Source organism: Moschus berezovskii, chromosome 16 (assembly GCF_049115385.1).
Source record: "Moschus berezovskii isolate FMDL1 chromosome 16, NW_MosBer_1.0, whole genome shotgun sequence".
NCBI classification, from domain to species: Eukaryota; Metazoa; Chordata; class Mammalia; order Artiodactyla; family Moschidae; genus Moschus; species Moschus berezovskii.
Window position 1 is genome coordinate 63,411,637 of NC_142475.1, and position 19,522 is coordinate 63,431,158.

General features: G+C 48.3%; 1 long non-coding RNA gene across 19 annotated transcripts in view; it reads right to left on the reverse strand.

The window, feature by feature from the left end:
- Positions 1-19,522, reverse strand: part of LOC129559830 (uncharacterized) — a 229,023-nt gene that overhangs the window by 15,414 nt on the left and 194,087 nt on the right. For 17 of the 19 annotated variants that reach the window (XR_016039364.1, XR_016039363.1, XR_008686662.2 and 14 more), the window contains one exon: positions 10,507-10,653. This is a non-coding gene — a long non-coding RNA (uncharacterized LOC129559830). Of the gene's footprint in view, positions 1-10,506; positions 10,654-11,259; positions 13,672-19,522 lie in introns of all 19 variants that reach the window. The other 2 variants (XR_016039361.1, XR_016039360.1) reach the window with 2 other exon arrangements.

Sequence of the window (19,522 nt, forward strand, 5' to 3'; positions counted from 1 at the left end):
AGACTAGCATTTGGACTTAAAACTAGACTGATGTCTCTACCATGGGGGCCTCTGTTTTACTCATCTGCAAAGTGGGTGACCTCTCCAGGTGGCCACAAAGATCAGCTAAGGGCTCCACAATAACAAAGCCCTGTACACATGACAGAGGGGGCTTAATGCCAAGATCTGAACTCCTCCCTACGAGGACTGACAACCTAGAATTTAAATTGTGATGGATGCCAATGTGTGGGGAAGAAAACAAGTTTACGACTGAAAGACTGAACAGAGCAAGGCAGTGAGCAGCCTGATTCCAAGTCAGCGGCCCCAGCCAACTCACGCCTAATGTGCCTTCCAGCTCGGGCAGCGCCTGACTTTTGGAATGTGTTTGGAATCCCAAGGACAGTCTGTGCATGTTAAATTAGGAAAAAAAAATTATCTGCGAGGTTTTGTTCACATGTTAAAGGGAAGTATTTAGGACCTATTGCCTGGAAAATAAATCTTCTGTAATTCACCTCTGGGATAGTGGAAAAAAGGCCTTTCCAGTTAGGTGAACAGGGTTTTGAACATGGGCTATGTGCCCTTTTGTAGATTATTTATTATCTCCTAGCTTCAGGGTAATAATATCTTTCCTGCAGGGCAATTATTTAGAGCAATGCATTTAGATAGCATAGATGCTCAATAAATGGCAGTTGTTTTTTAATTAGTGGGGAGACTCAGAAAGCAATGAGGTCTCATCACCCAGAAGCTGTATCTTGAAGGAAATCAGCTCATCAAGAAAGGAAAGGAGGCTCGGGGTGGTCTGGCCACCCAGAGCTAAGGCTGACCTCAGCTCAGCCTGGGAAAGGTGAGGCCAGGATAGCATGTCTCTGTCAGTGATGTGGGAAAGCTAAATTTGACTGCGAATCCAAATTTGAGGCTGGCCCTGTGCTCTGCGTCCCTCTGAGAGCCTGGTTGTGCATGAGCAGATTGCACTAGGCTTTTCCTGGGGGAGGGGAAGGGACACGTCCTCACTGGAGAGTGAAGATGGCACGGGGCGGCTGGGAGTCCAGCCAGGAGCAGAGTGCACACAGTGGGTCTCCATCAGAGTCACCAAGGGAGACTGGTTAAATATTCCTAGTCTGGGTCTACTTCTCGGTCTCCAGAGGCCTGGGGTGGAGTCTGTGAATAATCCGTATTTTACCAGACCCCATGGATACTTCTGACACTTTCCAAGGGCAGGCTTGGGAATCGCTCCTGCAGTAGAGAAGAGCCAGGTGTTGACCTCAGAAGGCCTCAGTTCAAGACCCAGCTGGGCACCAGCTCTCAGGACCAGTTTTAAAATTCTGGGACTGGCAGGGCAAGGCAGGCTGGGACGTCCCTGCAGGCTACAAACATAAACAGGGAAATAGTCATATGAACTCTGCACTGTTATATATATGTGTGTGTATGCATATATGTGTACATATATGTATATGTGTCTATACGGTTATATATATACACACACACATAACCATATATACACATGTGCCTACACACAATGTTTTCATATCTACATATACATGCATAAAACCACATTATCTGTGTACATATACATGTATATGAGTTTCCCAGATGGTGCTGGTGGTAAAGAACCTTCGTGCCAATGCAGGAGACATAAGAGATGTGACTTCAACCTCTAGGTCGGGAAGATCCACTGGAGGAGGGTATGACAACCCACTCCAGTATTCCTGCTTGGAGAATCCCATGGACAGTGGAGCCTGGTGGGCTACAGTCCACAGGGTCGCAAAGAGCTGAACAGGCCTGAAGCGACTTAGCAGAGCACATGCATGTACACAAGCATAAACTCACATGTGTGTACATATATGCATAAAGTCATGTGTGTGCACACACACAAACCTGTATGCACATGTTCACACATACATGTGTGAGTGGATACACACATGTCTATACATACATGCATGCATACACAGGGATAGGCACACACACATTATGTGTTGGAGGATTAGTATTTCAGTTGATCCTCAAACATCTCTAGCACTAATAGCCCATTTTCCTGATGAAGAGTGTGAGGCATGGAGAGAATATGAAATTTGCCTAAGATTACAAGACCAGTCCGTGGTAGAGGCAGGATTTGAAACAAGGCAGACTGACTCCAGAGTCCCTGTGCACCCTCACTACAGTAGGAGAGATAGCTCAGAGGCTAAGCAGAGGGGAGGATGAAGCAGGTGACTACTTCCTGGGTGGGGACTGTGACCATGACGTCTGCCCTGAATTCCTATCATTTCTGTACTTATATGTTGTTTCTCCATTGAGAGCTGGATTCAATGTCTCCTGCCTGTGTGTACACACACACACACACACACACACACACCCCATAGCCTAGCCAAGCTGATACAGAAAAGTAACGCTTAAATTGCATTTTCCCCACTCCGTATTGGTTTGCCCTTCAAACATGAACCCAACTTTCCTAGCCCACAGTCATGATTTACCATCATGAATCTCACAGTCAGCAAAAAGAATGACACTGGCAGTTAGAGCCCGTCAAATTAAACCATGGGGTGCCGAAAGCAAGAAGGGACCAGCCCCACCAAAGCCACTGGCTGGCAAATAAGACTAGAGTATAAGGTCAGCAGGCATGGCTGAAATGGACCATCTGCTTCAGTCAACAGGTAACAAACAAAGATGGCGGCATGAATGTCCACGTAAAAGGAGGGAGGAAACCATGGTTGGCTCCAGCGCCTGACTTTACTCGCTGCTGACTGTGTGATCTCAGACCACTCTTCACCTCTCTGGCCTCATTTCCCCAGGTGAGCTTGGTGATGTCCAAAGAACTATCAAGCTCTTCCCATGATTCTCTTTAGCTTCATCTTAAGCACTGGTCATTGCCATAGCATTTACTTTCGACTTGGGGGCAGAAATCCGGCAAACTCCACTTTACAACGGTAAGCAAACGAGGGGACAGAGGGTGTCATTGACCTTATAGTAACACAGGAAGTCACTGATGAAACCTCCAAACCCCAGGAACTCCCAAACCCAGGCTCTTTCCCTCCTACTGGTTAATACCACTCTGCTCCCATGCTGGATTCTAACTCACCTTTTGTAGGCATTCACACCCTCCCACACTACTGGACGTGTTTTACAGTCACTCAGCAGTTCCTCAATTAATGCAGGCTTGTGAGAAGTTATCAATGTCACTGGATTTTGTTTTCTTGCCTCCACCAAAGGCAGCTGCTTCCTTCACATTGGTATCAATCGGGCCAGGAAGTGTCTTTTTCCCTGCAATCTATTGTATGCAGCAAGATCAGAGGGATCTGTCAAATGAAGGACGGAACCAGCTGGTCACGTGGAGATACCGTCTGGCCCATCCCAGCCCTGCTGGCTGGTTGGTCAGTCCCCTGTGCTAGAGGGTTCCTCTGTCTGATAGTGAGAACAAAGGAGAGTCGTTATGATAATTAATCAGAAGCGCCATCATCATGCTAAAGAACCTTTGGTCTGTTCCAAAGCCAGCTAGGAAACTGACCTCATCCCCTTCCTATAAACTCACGGTCTGCAGTCCATTCAAGACTGAGGGATGAAATGTGTCTCCTGGAGGCAATGTGTCCAGGAAAACAAAGATTTTCTGAGGATCTGAGTGGACATCAGATGGGACGTCTACTCATCTCACAGCTGAGAAAGCTAAGGTTGATCAATACCAACGTGTATACAAGTATATAGTGCATGCAAGACTCTATTCTCTATTCTTGGAGGCGCTCTGATAGGCAGAATAGTGGTCCTCCAAAGAATAACAGACTGGTTCCAAATAGGAAAAGGAGTACGTCAAGGTTGTATATTGTCACCCTGCTTATTTAACTTATATTCAGAGTACATCATGAGGAACGCTGGGCTGGAAGAAGCACAAGCTGGAATCAAGATTGCCGGGAGAAATATCAATAACCTCAGATATGCAGATGATGCCATCCTTATGGCAGAAAGTAAAGAGGAACTAAAAAGCCTCTTGATGAAAGTGAAACAGGAGAGTGAAAAAGTTGGCTTGAAGCTCAACATTCAGAAAACAAAGATCATGGCATCTGGTCCCATCACTTCATGGGAAATAGATGGGGAAACAGTGGAAACAGTGTCAGACTTTATTTTTGGGGGCTCCAAAATCACTGCAGATGCTGGTTGCAGCCATGAAATTAAAAGACCCTTGCTCCTCGGAAGAAAAGCTATAACCAACCTAGACAGCATATTAAAAAGCAGAGACATTACTTTGCCAACAAAGGTCCATCTAGTCAAGGCTATGGTTTTTCCAGTGGTCATGTATGGATGTGAGAGTTGGATTGTGAAGAAAGCTGATCGCCGAAGAATTGATGCTTTTGAACTGTGGTGTTGGAGAAGACTCTTGAGAGTCCCTTGGACTGCAAGGAGATCCAACCAGTCCATTCTAAAGGAGATCAGTCCTGGGTGTTCATTGGAAGGACTGATGCTAAAGCTGAAACTCCAATACTTTGGCCAACCTCATGTGAGAGTTGACTCACTGGAAAAGACTCTGATGCTGGGAGGGATTGGGGGCAGGAGGAGAAGGGGACGACAGAGAATGAGATGGCTGGATGGCATCACCGACTTGATGGAGGTGGGTTTGAGTGAACTCCGGGAGTTGGTGATGGACAGGGAGGCCTGGTGTGCATGGGGTCGCAAAGAGTCGGACACGACTGAGCGACTGAACTGAACTGAACTGAAAGATGCCCTTGCCTGAATCCCTGAAATTTGTGACTATATTGGGTTACATGGCAAAGGGGAATTCAGGATGCAGATGGAAATAAATGGCTAAAGTGCTCACCTTAAGATAGTGAGATCATCCTAGATTGTTTCTGTGGGCCTGGTATAATTGGCAGTGTCCTTAAAAATGGAAGAGGGAGGCAGGAGAGAAGGATGTGAGAAAGGAAGAAAGGCATGGAAAGAGGACATGCAGCTGGCTTCAAAGAAGGAGGAAGGGGCCCCAAGCCTAGGAATGCAGGCAGCCTTGAAAAGCTGGAGGAGCCTGCAGAAGGAACCAGCACTGTGTTCCCTGATTTTAGTGAGAGCCACCTTGGATTCTAACCTATAGAGCTGTAAGATAATAAATCTGTGTTGTTTTAAGCCAGTAAATTAAAAGGCAGAGACATCACTTTGCCCAAAAAGGGCTGTAGAGTCAAAACTGTGGTTTTCCAGTAGCCATGTATGGATATGAGAGTTGGACCATAAAGAAGGCTGAATGCCAAAGAACTGATGCTTTTGAACTGTGGTGCTGGAGAAGACTCTTGAGAGTCCCTTGTACAGCAAGGAGAGCAAACCAGTCAACCCTAAAGGAAATCAACCCTGAATATTCATTGGAAGGACTGATGCTGAAGCTGAAGCTCCAATACTTTGGCCACCTGATGAGAAAAGCTGACTCATTGGAAAAGACCTTGATGCTGGGAAAGACTGGGGACAGGAGGAGAAGGGGACAGCAGAGGATGAGATGGTTGGATGGTATCATCGACTCAATGGACATGAATTTGAGCAAACTCCACGACATAATGAAGGACAGGGAAGCCTGGAATGCTGCAAGTTCATGGGGTCACAAAGAGTCGGACACAACTGAGCGACTGAAAAATACCACCATACCATATACCAACAATACCATATACCAGTCGAACTACATTCAATGAGAGAACAGATAACTCTCTTCCATTCCCTCGGTGTCAACTTCTCGATCACTAAATCAATGATTCCTGTGGCTAAGCCAAAAGCATAAGCACCAATCAATGCCCTAAAGGAGTCTACATCATGCCAGGAAGTCAGACATGGGCAGAAAGAGAACAGGTCTGTTCCTGCTGTCCAGACAGGAGGAGGTCAGAGACCTTCCAACAGAGGAAGATGACTCCCGGGTGGAAGAGCCCAAGGAGAAGGCTAAAGATGGGGTGGAACTTGAGCTCAGGGGCATCCAGATAGAGCGGGACAGGCCGTTAGAGAGCGGGACAGGCCATCAGAGAGTGGGGAGTCCCCACTTACTGAGGACCTGCCATGAGCCAGACCCCAGCAGACACCTTCAGACAGGTTCTTCTCACAAGAGCCCTGGCACAGGAATGAGATGCCCATGTCATCACAGCTGAGGACGCTGAGGCTCAGGGTGGTGAAGTGACTTGCTCACAGCCCCAGAGACAGCCACTGGTAAAGCTGGGGTTGAACCCAGCCCTCTCACTGGCCGGACCCCACGAACCCCTCAGGCTTCCAAAGAAGAAAGGCCGCAAACAAGTCAAAAAAAAAGAAAGACATTGGCAAGTTTGAAAGACAGGGATGAGACCTTGCTTACAGTGACTGACGCCCCACACAAGGGTGACCATGATCAAAGCACAGGGGTGGGGTGACAATCAGGTGGGCCTCAAACATCACACCGAGAGGTCAGGCTATTTTCACAAGTGGAGAGGGACGGGGTCGGAGTTGTGCTTTCAGAATCTGGACTTGGCCATGGGGAGGAGCATGGGAAACAGCACAGGCGACATGAGACCTGGGGTGGGAGGTGGGGTGGGGGTGCGGGACGGTGGAAGGAAATAGGAAGTGGCGCCAGCAGGAAGGAAGCAGAGGCAGGACTGCTGGCTGGAGAGGGGTCCAGGGAGAGGGAGAAACCACTTCTCCTTCCCTTTCTGATGAGGATAAGATTATGCCTTGAGAACAGGGCTTCCCCAAAAAAACAAAACAGGAGAGGAAGAACCCTAGGCACGTGTCCCCTACAGAGGCTGCAGTACCCAAATCATGTGGTCGCTCGAACTGCCTCTGTCTACACTGGAGCTCCGTCCATCGGATGCTCTGGCCTCAGGCCGTGGGTGGCCCAGAGGTGCCCCTGCCCCTGGTATCTCAGGGCCAAACCCAGGCACAGAGATCAATGGAACCCAAAGGCAAGTGATGAGAGACGGTGAGAAAAATGGATGAAGAGACCGAGGTGCAGCAAGGTAAACAATTCGCCCCATATACAGGGAACACATCCCAGAATCAAGATGCTAATGCAGGCCCTTCTATGTAGACCCTGCCTATACCAGGGGAGAAGCGAAGGAATAAACATTCTGATCTTGCTCCCTTCCTACCATTGGGCCTGCCAGTATCTCCGCAACCGAAGCCTGAGGGCACAGGAGCCCCATGCAGCACCCCGCCTATTGCATCCACACAGGTTGACCTTCAGTAGGGACATGGAGGTCACCCAGGACGTCATCACTCCCACAGCCAAGACTCCGCAGCAGGAGGTCGCCTGCCTCTCTGTACAGGGCAGGATGCCACACATGCCTCCACCCCAAGCTGGTCCAGCAGCAGCATCCCTCTCCTTCCTTCCTCATTCCCATGCCGGGGCCCTGCCCTGTTTGTATCACATGCAGAAATCTCATGTGGCCTTCTTCAGTCAAGGCAGGCCATTGGGAGAGGCTGTCTCGAGAAAGCAGGGCCAGCTGATGCCACCGCCAGCCAAGCTGCCCACTGCCGGGCCCTGGCCTGCCCTGGGACCCTCCCTGCCAGCCCTGCACACGAAGGCCTGGCTGCCAGTAAAAAGAAAGGGCTCCTATCTCTGATTCCACAGGGCCCCTGATAAGAAATGTCATCCCTTGCTGTGTAATATTACCCGGCCGGATAAGAATCTCTATCAAGCTCAAACACATGGCTGGCCACAGAACACAGAGCTCGCTGGAGCAGGATCATTTATTTGCTTAAGCTGAAAGCCCTGGGCAGACGAAAGAAGCACATTGAATAAGAGACTAAAAGCCAAATTAGAATCTATCTGACTGGGGGAGTCGGGATTTTTTTTTTCCTCCGGAAGGATGAGGCCCCAGAGGACACCAGTAGGCCTGCCTCACTTCTCTCCTGACTTAGTAGGCGCCTTCACCGTCTTCTTTCCTCAAAGGGCACTTTCACTTATGTGATCACATTTAATCCTCACGACAACCTCAAGGGAAGCATTTTTAGCCTCCATTTACAGGTCAGGAAATTGAGATTCAGCAAGGTTAAGCAACATGGCCAAGGTCACAGACGCAGCCATGCCAGCTCACAGAATCAGACCCGTCAGGTCTGACTCACCAGCCGGCTGTCAGATCAGCTGCTGGGTAGCTCGGCTGTTACAACTAAATTAATCAATTAAGTCACATCAGCCCGATGGACAGTATCAGCTACACAGTATCATCCGGAAGGTCCATTTCAAGCTGCTCTCCTATCTCCTTCATGTCTCTGTAACCTGGGGAATAAAGAAGACTGGCAGAGCATAGAAACTCAAGGCAGGGGAGGGGAGGCCAGGGATGGTACCCAGGAGAAGGAGGAGGGACACCCTGTGCTTCCACTCCTGCCGGTGTATTTGAGGAGTAGGAGGCAGAGAGCACTGTGGAAAGAAAACCCCCCACTGTGTTCATCACTCAGGTGTTCACAGACACTAAGGGAAAGGCTACTGCATGTCTGGATCTGGGCTTGGTCCAGGCAATGATTATCATCGCAAGTGAACAGATCCTGCCCTCAAGGAGCGGTCTGTCTTCTGGGACTCACAGATCAGCAGAGTTGGGAACCACAGATTGTAAATGCAGACGCAGGAAGTCTAGGCAGCTGACGTGGGAGTGGTGGACGTGCAGCATCACAGCTGTCAGCACAGTCTGCACACTGTGCCATGTCCTCCTTTTTTCATTTTTTAAAGTCAGCTTTGCTAACTGGATGTGAAGGGAGTTTGGAGGGGAGAGAATGGGGGCATGTACATGTGTGGCTGAGTCTGCTTTGCTGTGTACCTGAAACTAACACAGCATTGCTAATTGGCTTTACTCCAACATAAAAACAAAACAGTGAAGAACAAAATAAAAAATAAATTTAAAAAATCAACACTGTGAAGGCCAACAGTAGTTAATACAACTTCAAGACTGTTCCATATCACTACATAAAGCCACCCATTCCTTTGAACAGCTGTATGAAAGTGAAAGTGAAGTCACTCAGTCCCGTCCAACTCTTTGTGCCAGGCTCCTCCATCCATGGGATTTCCTAGGCAAGAATACTGGAGCAGCACTCCATTTCATGGAGGTATTGTGATACAATCAAGCAATACCCAACTAAGGAGCAGGTAAATTGTGTCTCACTGTGGGAGATGAATAGGTGAAGCACAGGGGACTGTTCAGTTCAGTTCAGTTCAGTCGCTCAGTCGTGTCCGACTCTCCACGACCCCATGAATCACAGCACGCCAGGCCTCCCTGTCCATCACCAACTCCCGGAGTTCACTCAAACCCATGTCCACAGAGTCGGTGATGCCATCCAGCCATTTCATTCTCGGTCGACCCCTTCTCCTCCCGCCCCCAACCTTTCCCAGCATCAGAGTCTTTTCCAGTGAGTCAACTCGTCGCATAGGGAAGTGAAAACACGCCATATGATACTACCATGGTGGATATATGGCATTACACTGTTGCTTAAAAAATGTCCAACCCCAAGAGTGAATCCTAATGCAAACTATGAACTTGGGTGATAACCATGTCAGTGAAGAATCCTAATGCAAACTATGAACTTGGGTGATAACCATGTCAGTGAAGAATCCTAATGCAAACTATGAACTTGGGTGATAACGATGTCAGTGAAGAATCCTAATGCAAACTATGAACTTGGGTGATAACCATGTCAGTGAATGTAGATTTGTCAACTGTAACAAATATGTCATTCTGGTGCAGGATATTGCTGGTAAGGAGGTTGTATGTGGGGACAGAGGATATATGGGAACTCTGTATTTTCACTCAACTTTTCTGTGAATCTAATAATAATAATAAAATCAATTGATCAGGCAAGTGTAAGTTTAGCTACAAAATCCCAGTTCCATCTGTTTTGTATTGACAATTTTTCCCCCCCTAAATTTGGCTCATAGTCTTCTGTTGCTTCACATAGCCAGTAATCTGATTAAAAACCAGGCATTGAAGACAGGGTTAGGAGGTTAAGAGGTATAAACTACTAAGTATAAAATAATTGACACGCCTACAGGGAACATAGCTAGCATTTTATAATTACTATAAATGGAGTATAATCTATAAAAATTTTGAATCACTATGTTGCAAACCTGTAACTAATAGTATTATAATCAACTATACTTTGATTTTAAAAATAAAATAAAAACTAGGCATTGTATGTCAATTAATATAGAGAAATAATAAAAAACAGCCTAACTGTTTGCTATTTCAAGCAACGTTGAGATGAAGACCCTATTCACCTCACCTGCACCTATGCGTGTGTTGTGCAGAATAAGTTCTAAGAATTCAGCCAGCATCTTTAAGCCGGACTTTTCCTGCCCCCTTCACAGTAGGCATAAGAAAGTCTCACTCTTTGCCTTGACTGCTGATGGCTCCTGGCGCACCTGCCCTGTTCAGAGACTGGCAGGGACTGCCCTGAAGGCGCCTTCCTACTCCTTGTTGAGCAAGTGCTGTCATTCTCACAACAGCACATAAGCAAACAGATACGTGTCTCTTGGGTCGCCAAGACACCATTTCTTCTGCCTCTGCCTTAACTGGCTCTTGGTTGCTGAGTTCAGGAATCAAGCTGAACACAAAACAAGATACCTACCTCTCTTCATCCAAACTGCTCCTGGAACTGGTAGGCTTTCTTCTTTTTCTTCTGGACCCTGAGATGCTCAAGAATGCAGAGAACCAAGGCTGGAGAGAGGCAGATCTTCCACGGGACCTCAGAACGCTTCTGAAATCACTGCTCAGCCTAAGAAAATACAGTAAATCAGTGTCAGTTTTGCAACATGGAACCCGAGGCACCCTGAAGGAAAGCCTCCATTACAAACAGAAGAATCTTCTAATATCCAGAAGGCAAAGAGACTGCATCTTCATGGCTGAAATAAAGTGGAAGCTACAGTAAAGGAGGTCATCCTTCATGTGGGAGGCTGGCCATTCACTGGGAGATGCTGAGGGAAGGAGAGCCACCATGAGTAGAGCCCGAGACAGAACTGCATTCTTCTGGGAGCTCTGAGGGCACTGAGGAAAATGCCATGGGCCATGTAGGCCAGGATGTAGGGACTGAGAGCTCAGGGAGCAGAGGAAGGGATCACTGACTCGTCCTGCATAGATAAGGGAAGAGGATAATTGAGCTAGGTATCGAAGAGCAGAAATGCGCCAGGCAGGGAAAAGCGGGGAAACTTTCAAATGTGACATGTGGCATGAAGTGTGAAAGAAGAGTCTGCCAGCACACAGGCTGTAAAGGGAATCCCTCACAGGCTGTGCTAAGAGTTCATTGCTGCCTGCCGCCCACTACCCACCACCCCTGCCTTCCCCCACCCCCCATGCCAGATGACCAGATGCTTTGGAGACTCACAGAGGCTCCTGAGCAACAGAGTGACAGATCAGATCTAGGGCTCAGCAGCACCATGAAGGATCAGCTGGTGAGTGTAAATTCTCAGCCATGTGGGAACCATCCTGCAGAACAACAGACAAAGTGGCTACAACAGTGGCCTCTGGAGCCAGCCCTCTGTCTTTGAATCTCAGCTCTGCCCCTACCAGGTTGAGCAAGCTACTGATCTACTCCGTGTACAGCCTTCTCATCTGGGAAATGAGGCAACATCAGCACTGCCCTCTCAGTGCTACTACCTGGATTGTGAGTTAGATGAGTTCATACACATAGGGCTCAGGACACAATAAGGGCACCACTCCATCTCCTGTGTTCCCCTACAATCCTCTTTCAGCACTGACAGTTCATTTGAAACACAAGTGGTCGTGAATCTGAGTGAAACAAGCATGGTTTGCTTTAGAAGGGCTGGAACTCTGGTCTGAAGTAGAGTTTGGGAATTTGCCAGCATCTTGTCAGGTTTCCCTACATTGCTGTAAGAGGATGACCTGAGATAGTGGTTCTTGATGCTGGTGCACCATAGCATCACAGGGGAGATGTTAGAACGCTGATTCCTTGGGCTCTGTGCCTAAGTCAGGATCTTTGGGGGCTGGGTCCTGGCAACAATATTTTTAAATTCCTCAGTTAATTCCAAGGGAAACCCTGTTTGAGAACAACTGGCCTATGAGCTTCCCTCATGGCTCAAACAATAAAGAATCTGCCTGCGATGCAGGAGACCCAGGTTCAATCCCTGGGTTGGGAAAATCCCCTGGAGAAAGGAACTGCAACCCACTGCAGTATTCTTGCCTGGAGAAACCCACGGATAGAGGAGCCTGGAGGGCTACAGTCCATGGAGTTGCAGAGTCGGACACAACTGAGTGACTAACACATACCCATGACCAATGAGTCAAATTCAGCAGGAAAGGGAAACCTGGCAGAAGGGAAAGTGCCGCCCTTGAAGCTGTGTCACCTCCAGAAGGCACTCAGCCCTCTGGGCTTCTGTTTTCTCCCCCAAAGGGTGGGTGTGATGATGCCTGGACCGCATATACCTCACAGGGCAGTGGGAGGCGATCCTGGGCTAACAGACTGAGAGAGCCTGGGTCACTAACACCGTGACACATCCCTCAAAGCTCTTCTGGGAACAGAGGAGGGTACCGCACCCCAGTGATGAAACCAGGAAGGGAGCCAGTGGTGAAAGCACTGGTGAGAGGCAGAGAGCTAGCAGCGGTCTTAAGTCCTCTCACTCACCAGCTGTGTCACGAGCAGTCCCCCCTTTCTGAGGCTCCGTTTCTTCAATTGCTGACTAGGGATAACCGGATAACTAGATTGACCCGACCTACCATTCAGACAAGGGGAGAATGGGGGGCAAGACAGGAAGATGCAGGTTGAGCTATGAAGAATCAGGCTCATGCAGAGCGTTTTTTAAAAACGTTTGACATTCTCACTGCACTGGGTCTTTGCTGCAGCACGTGGTTCTTTGTTGCAGTGTTCGCACTTTAGTTGCAGCATGCGGGATGCGGGATCTTAGTTTTCCAACCAGGGATCGAACCTCCATTCCCCTGCATTGGAAGGCAGATTCTTAACCACTGGACCATCAGAGAAGTTCCCATGCAGACCGTTTTGACTGAGCATGTTCCAGATCTTCCCTGGAATGTGAAAGGTTCTGGAGGAAGAAATGGCCCCTTTGACAATAGTTGTGACTGAGGGGCTGTGAGTATTTCATGGAAGTTTTCATGTGGGTAGGCTGGGAGGGAGCCTGCCGGGGTCCAAGTGGGGTGGGTGATAGGCCAGCAGGGAAGGGTGTGGCCCAGGGCTGCCCCAGCCGAGACGTTAAGATAGGAAGTGCTATCTAGGAACAATGGAACCACAACACCGTTGTCCTAGCCAGAATCTGACGAGAGGGGCTAAGACTCCAGGAAACAGTCCTCCGACAGCTGGCTGGAGTGGCTCTGACAACCCGGGGCTGCCTTATTTGTTCATTCACCCATTCGCTCAGGTGCCCCGCCACAGTGCACATCAACCGCAAACCGAGATCTGCGTTAGATGCGGGGGATGCTGAGGAGAACAAGGTTCGTTCTGCACCCTTAGGAACCACAAAGATAAATAAGGCAGAGAAAGAAGAAACCTCTAATTACAACACTATGCGCTAAAATACAACAACAAGAATAATATTGATGGCCGACTCTACACCAGGAGACATGCTTGACATTTTATATTTAACATCTCAAATCCTCGGTGTCCTCTCCCAGCAGGAGTCCGTGTTCCATTTTACAAATATGGAAACTGAGGCTCCGAGAGGCTGATGACTCGACACAGATCACACAGCAACTTGGAGGCTGGGCTCATATCTGAATTCAGGGCAGTGGTGCTCCGACACTCGAGCTCCTTTCCCGTGGCTCACGGCTGTAATTCAGAGTCACATGAGAACGAGTTAGAGGACCCTCCCCGTGAGCCTCCTACAAGCGCCACCCCCTCACTTCAACAAAACAGTTTAAAAAACATAACAAGCAACAAGGAAAAAAAACAAAAATGAGGCTTGGCACCCAGCCTGGGCCCATCACTCAATACACGCTGACAAACCAGGATCCGACTCCCACAGCGTCTGAGGAGTGGAGCAGAGGTGGGAGGTATTTGGGAAGTAGCAGGCTTGCGGTTGAATCCCAGCTTCAGTATTTACACCTCCCTGAACCTCAGTTTCCTCATCTTAAAAATGGGACCAATAAAACCCACCTGAGGAAACTGGGACAAAATCCAGGACACAGAGACAATTTTGTGATCTTTGAAATCCCTGTAAAACGCCCGCCAACAGATCTTGGGGGAAAGAACACAGCGAATGAAAGGACACGTAGGAGAGACAAGAGCGCCCACTGAGTCTGGAGACTGACGCTGCACGGAAATGTGGGGTCCTCCACGGAGCGCTGGCTCCCTCCTGCTGACAAGGCAGCCCTTCAAGAAGGGCAGGGGCTCGCTTCCACCCTGGGGCCACACCTGCCCACCTACCTGCGCACCACCCCCTTCACCCTCTCAGGATGGCAGCCACGGGTGCCCAAGTTCCGCTCAGAAAGCCGGGGTACAACCAACAGGGCTGTCCTGGGGCAGCTGCTGCAGGAATGATGCTCACTACTACCTTCAGTTAACATTCACGGAATCGTGACTTTGTTGCAGTCACTATGCTTAGTTTTTCTTCTTTTCTGTTTTACCAGCAGGTATTCACAGTTTAAATCAGAATTTAAAGCATTAGACTTGAATGTCTCCAGATTCCCCAACCTGCTCAACCTTGAGCCAGTCATGTTACCTCTCTGTGTGTGAGTCTGGGCCTGCAGGCCATCTCTAAAGTACACACTCCTGGGGGACTTCCTTGGGGGTCCAGTGGGTAAGACTCTGTACTACGGGGGAGCAGGTGTGATCCCAGGTCAAGGAACTAAGATCCTGTATATTGCGCAGTGCAGCCCAAAATTTAAAAATAAAATTGACACCCTTCTATTTAGCCCCTATTTACTACTATTTACATAGTAGGGAATGTGCCCTGCTCACATTCCAGGGACTAAAACATTAAACACAACTAACAGGGACTTCCCTGGTGCTCCAGTGGCTAAGACTTCCTTCGCCTTCCAATGCAGGGGTGCAGGTTCAATCCCCGATGAGGGAACTAAGATCCCATACCATGGTCTCATGGCCAAAAAACCAAAACATAAAAATGGATTCAATAATGTAACAAGTTCAATACAGACTTTAAAAAAAAATTATGAAAAGAATCAAATACAAGTAACAGAGATCTGTCTGCATTTGCAGGGAGCGAGAGGGGGTAGGGTTAGGGAAGATAGTCAAGTTAGTAACTACGGAGAGGGTCAGATAACAGAGATCAACAGAGAAAGGAAGGCAGAGAGAGATGGGGTGAGGTGGGTGCTGTTTATACAGGAGTGGCCAGGAACACCTCTCAGGTAAGGAGACGTTCATGCACGTGTGTGTGTGCATGTGAACGCATGTGGTATTTATTGAGCATTTACCATACTCCAGGCAGCCGTTCCAGGCTTCGGTTAGGTTTCTCATGTGCAATAACTCACGTGCTGACATGCCTAGAAAGAAGACAGTGATTGTTTCCCCACTTTACGCAGGACAAAACTGCGACACAGATTGCTTAAATGACTTGTTCAGATGACCGAGGTGATGAAAAGCAGAGTAGGCTGCGGGGCTCTGAGCCGCACACATTAATTCTTCTATTCCTAGAACCCCTTTTGCCAGAGAGTGAGGCTCTGTGGATGGTTACTGTGATCACTGTCAAGAGGCTCGTAAGAAAAGAAGCAAGAAAGGCAGAGGATGAAAGGAGAGGGAAGCACAGAACGACCTACGGCAGGAAACACGTGTCTGAAGCCCATCTGGAAAATAAAGGGGCGGAGACTGTAGGCTCTTGGTCCTCTCTGTCCCTGAGACGCTCCACCTTCACTCCCAGTTTATTCATCTTAATTGCCTCTGAAGGAAGAAGACCTGAGTCTCCGCCTCCATTTCAGGCTGACTGCTGATTCGCAACTTTGCTCAAGGTCCTCCTGGCTTCCACAGCAAAGGGAAAAGCCCAGGACAGCTCATGCCCTCCTCAGGGCCATCATTCCAGAGCTTTTCTGCTCAAACTGCAGCCTCCGGCACGGGAAGGAGAGGCTGGGCAGCCCGTGATGGTGCTGAAAGGTCCCAGAAGCAGACAAGGTAACACAGCAGGCCTGAAAGTTGACTCTTCCTTTGAAATACGGGCAACTGCCTCAGAGACGCATACTCCAAAAGCCTCCTTTGTAAAGACTGTTGAAGAATTTGCTTCCAGGAAGTCTCCACAATTTGCTTTTTCTCTGATTTCCCGGTGGATTGGAGCTCCTGGAGGCAAGGCTTCAGGGTTTTGCCCTGTACATCTCACATCTGTAGGGAGAGTGTGCCTGACCAGTGGATCCAGAGATGGATGGATGCAAGAGAAGAAGAAAAGGAAAAGGGAGAGAGGGAAGGAATAAAAGAGGAAAACAGATAAAAGCAAAGTATAACCATTAATATGCATTCCTACTAAATTGCTTCAGTCGTGTCCAACTCTGTGACCCTATGGGCCGTAGCCCACCAGGCTCCTCCGTCCATGGGATTCTCCAGGCAAGAATACTGGAGTGGGTTGACATTTCCTCCTCCAAGGGATCTTCCTGATCGAACCTGCATCGCTTGTGTCTCCTGAGTTGGCAAGTGGTTTCTTTACCACTAGTGCCACCTGAGAAGCCTGTTCATTAGTATGGAAGAGTGGGGGGGTGAGGGGGGGCGGGAAACATGGACTACTACACAGCAGTTAAAAATGAATAAGGTGTGTATGCACACAGAGAAGAACTACAAGATATACTGCTGGGTGAATAATGAATACACTGAAATATTTGATCTCCTCCAGCTCTGAATGCCACAGAGTCCATGGAATCAGGGACAAGGCTGGTGGCTGGACCTGGGATTAAGTCCTAAGGAGATCAGCTGACTGAGCTCACTGCCTTGTGAACACTCACACCCACGAGAAAAGGAAGGTCACGCTTCCCTCTAGGCCTCCAGGCAGTATCCATCTTATGACCCAGTTTCCAGTCTGACTGTTTCCACACCACCTTGAAAATACTTGTACTGGTTTCAAGACAAAAAAAAAAAAAAAAATCAAATGAGCATTCCTCAGTTTCCAGCCCCCAGCCCGTGATAACCCATGAGGAGCAGTGCATTTGTACAGAGGTAAAACTGAAGAACTGTGGGCTCTTTCTGGCTACGTTTCACCCATAGGATGTCTAAAATACTTCTGAATTCACTGCCTACATCTAAAAATCCAGGAAATTTCCTTACAAAGTCCAAAAATGTATTTGGCAGTACTGGTCCCACACAATACAACACCTGGCAGGATGCTGAGGGTGGGGTGGTCCTTTATTTAAGGTATGGCATCACCGACTCGATGGGTATGAGTTTCAGTGAACTCCGGGAGTTGGTGATGGACAGGGTGGCCTGGCGTGCTGTGATTCACGGGGTCACAAAGAGTTGGACACGACTGAGCGACTGAACTGAACTGAACCCTCCCATAGGATAAGATGGTTAAACAGCATCACTGATTCAAAGGACATGAATTTGAGCAAACTCTGGTAGATAGCAAAGGACAGAGGAGCCTGGCGGACTCCAGTTTCTGGGATTGCAGAGTTGGACACGACTCAAGTGACTGAACAACAACCCTCCCAGGGGTGGTTGGAGTCCTATCCCTCAGAGATAACCAAGCCCAAACTCAACATAGACGAAGACATCACTGCTCAGAGAGGTGAGAAAACTTGCCTGAGGTCACACAGCAAATTAGAGGAAGGATGGGAACCAGGACTCGGCATTCCTTACATAAAAGAATGTAAGGAGATGTGTCCCTTCTACCTGCCAGGCTGCACTTCCTCTCATTCAGAACCAGGCACAGCCTTAGAAAGTAGATGATCCACATGACGGCTGGCTAGAACAAGGCTCCTGGCATCACCCTGAGTCCAGAGCAAAATGCAACTCAGGCAGAAGTGACACCTCGGACAACACAGGGGCCCAAGCACACGGCACCATAATTAGCCCAGACCTGGTCATCGGAACACCTCTTGCACAATGTTATTCTTTGCTTCATGGTTTCCACATCCAGAAGACCAATACTTCCCTAAAAATCAATTGTCCCCAGCAACCCACCTACACAGTTCTTGGAAAATATGGGTTAAGCATTCCGCCTCACACACACTAAAAAAAAAAAAAAAAAAAGGAATAGCAAAGAACAAAGAGGGCGGGAACAATTCCTCACCACAGTCCTGTGTACTTTTCATTATTTGTCCCAAAGGTTTCTTGAGTCACCAAGTTCAAATGACCCTGTTCCTTGGGGTTGCAGAACTATTTTTACCAACACTTGCTAGAAAGGAGGCTTCACGGGTTTTAACAAATGCTATTACTGGCTGTCAAGAGACACTACATGGCTTCAAGAGGCTGGAGGTTTAGGGAACTGAAGGTGGCCTGGCAGGAAGACAAGGCTGGGATAATCTGTTACTGATGCAGGGAAGGAACAGCTGATTCCATTCTGCTGCCCAGAGGAGGTAAGACACAGGAATTGCAAAACATCTGTCAGATAAATAAGTGGCTCCATTGGGATCATTTCCCAACCTTCCAGAACAAACAAGGAGATAGATGGGTCTGGCTTTAAGAAGAGGCAGCATCCAGTGATGGGGGATGCCCAGCACATGGTAAGGGCCCCATAAAAATCACATATACACAAACGGTTTCTGAATCTCTCAGCTTCGGATGGAGAGGCCAGTAGACCAATTGCCTCTGTCCATGTGTGCTCTCTTGGTGCTCATGTGCAGTCTCAAGGCTGAAATAACATGACTCCCAAATAGGCACCGAAAGACACAGCCCTTTACTCCATCTCTTACCCACGTTCTCAGGGTTCTCCAGAGAAACAGGCAAAGAAATAACAGGAGAGAACTGACGGATTTCAGTTCAGTCACTCAGTCATGTCTGACTCTTTGCGACCCCATGGACTGCAGAAAGCTAGGCTTCCCTGTCCATCACCAACTCCCAGAGCTTACTCACACTCATATCCATCCAGTAGGTGATGCCATCCAACCATCTTATCCTCTGTTGTCCCCTTCTCCTCCCACCTTCAATCTTTCCCAGCATCAGGGTCTTTTCAAATGAGTCAGTTCTTCATATCAGGTGGCCAAAGTATTAGAGTTTCAGCTTCAGCATCAGTCCTTCCAGTGAATACTCAGGATTGATCTCCTTTAGACATTTTAAGGAATTGGCTTAAACATTCATTGTGGAGGCTGGCAAATCCAAAATCTGTAGGGTGGGCCAGCAGGATGGAGACCCAGGGAAGAGGAGATGCTGCAGCTCAAGTCTGAAGGCTGTCTGGAGGCCAAATCCCCACTTCCTTGGAGGTTTTCAGTCTTTTTCCCTTGGTGCCATCAACTGATTAGATGTGGCCCACCCACACTAGGGAGGGTAATCTGCTTCCCTCAGAGTCTATTGATATAGATGTTAATGCCATCCAAAAGACACCTTAACAGTGATATATAAACTGATCAAATAGCTGGATACCTAGTTAAGCTGATGTGAAATTAACCTTCACACTGCAGATTCATACACCCAGCTGCTTCCTGAATATCTCCACCTGTATGTCTAACATCCAAATAACATCTCAAGGATGAATCCATTCCTGCCCACCACACTCACCCACTGATCCTCCTTATGAGTAAATGAAAACTTC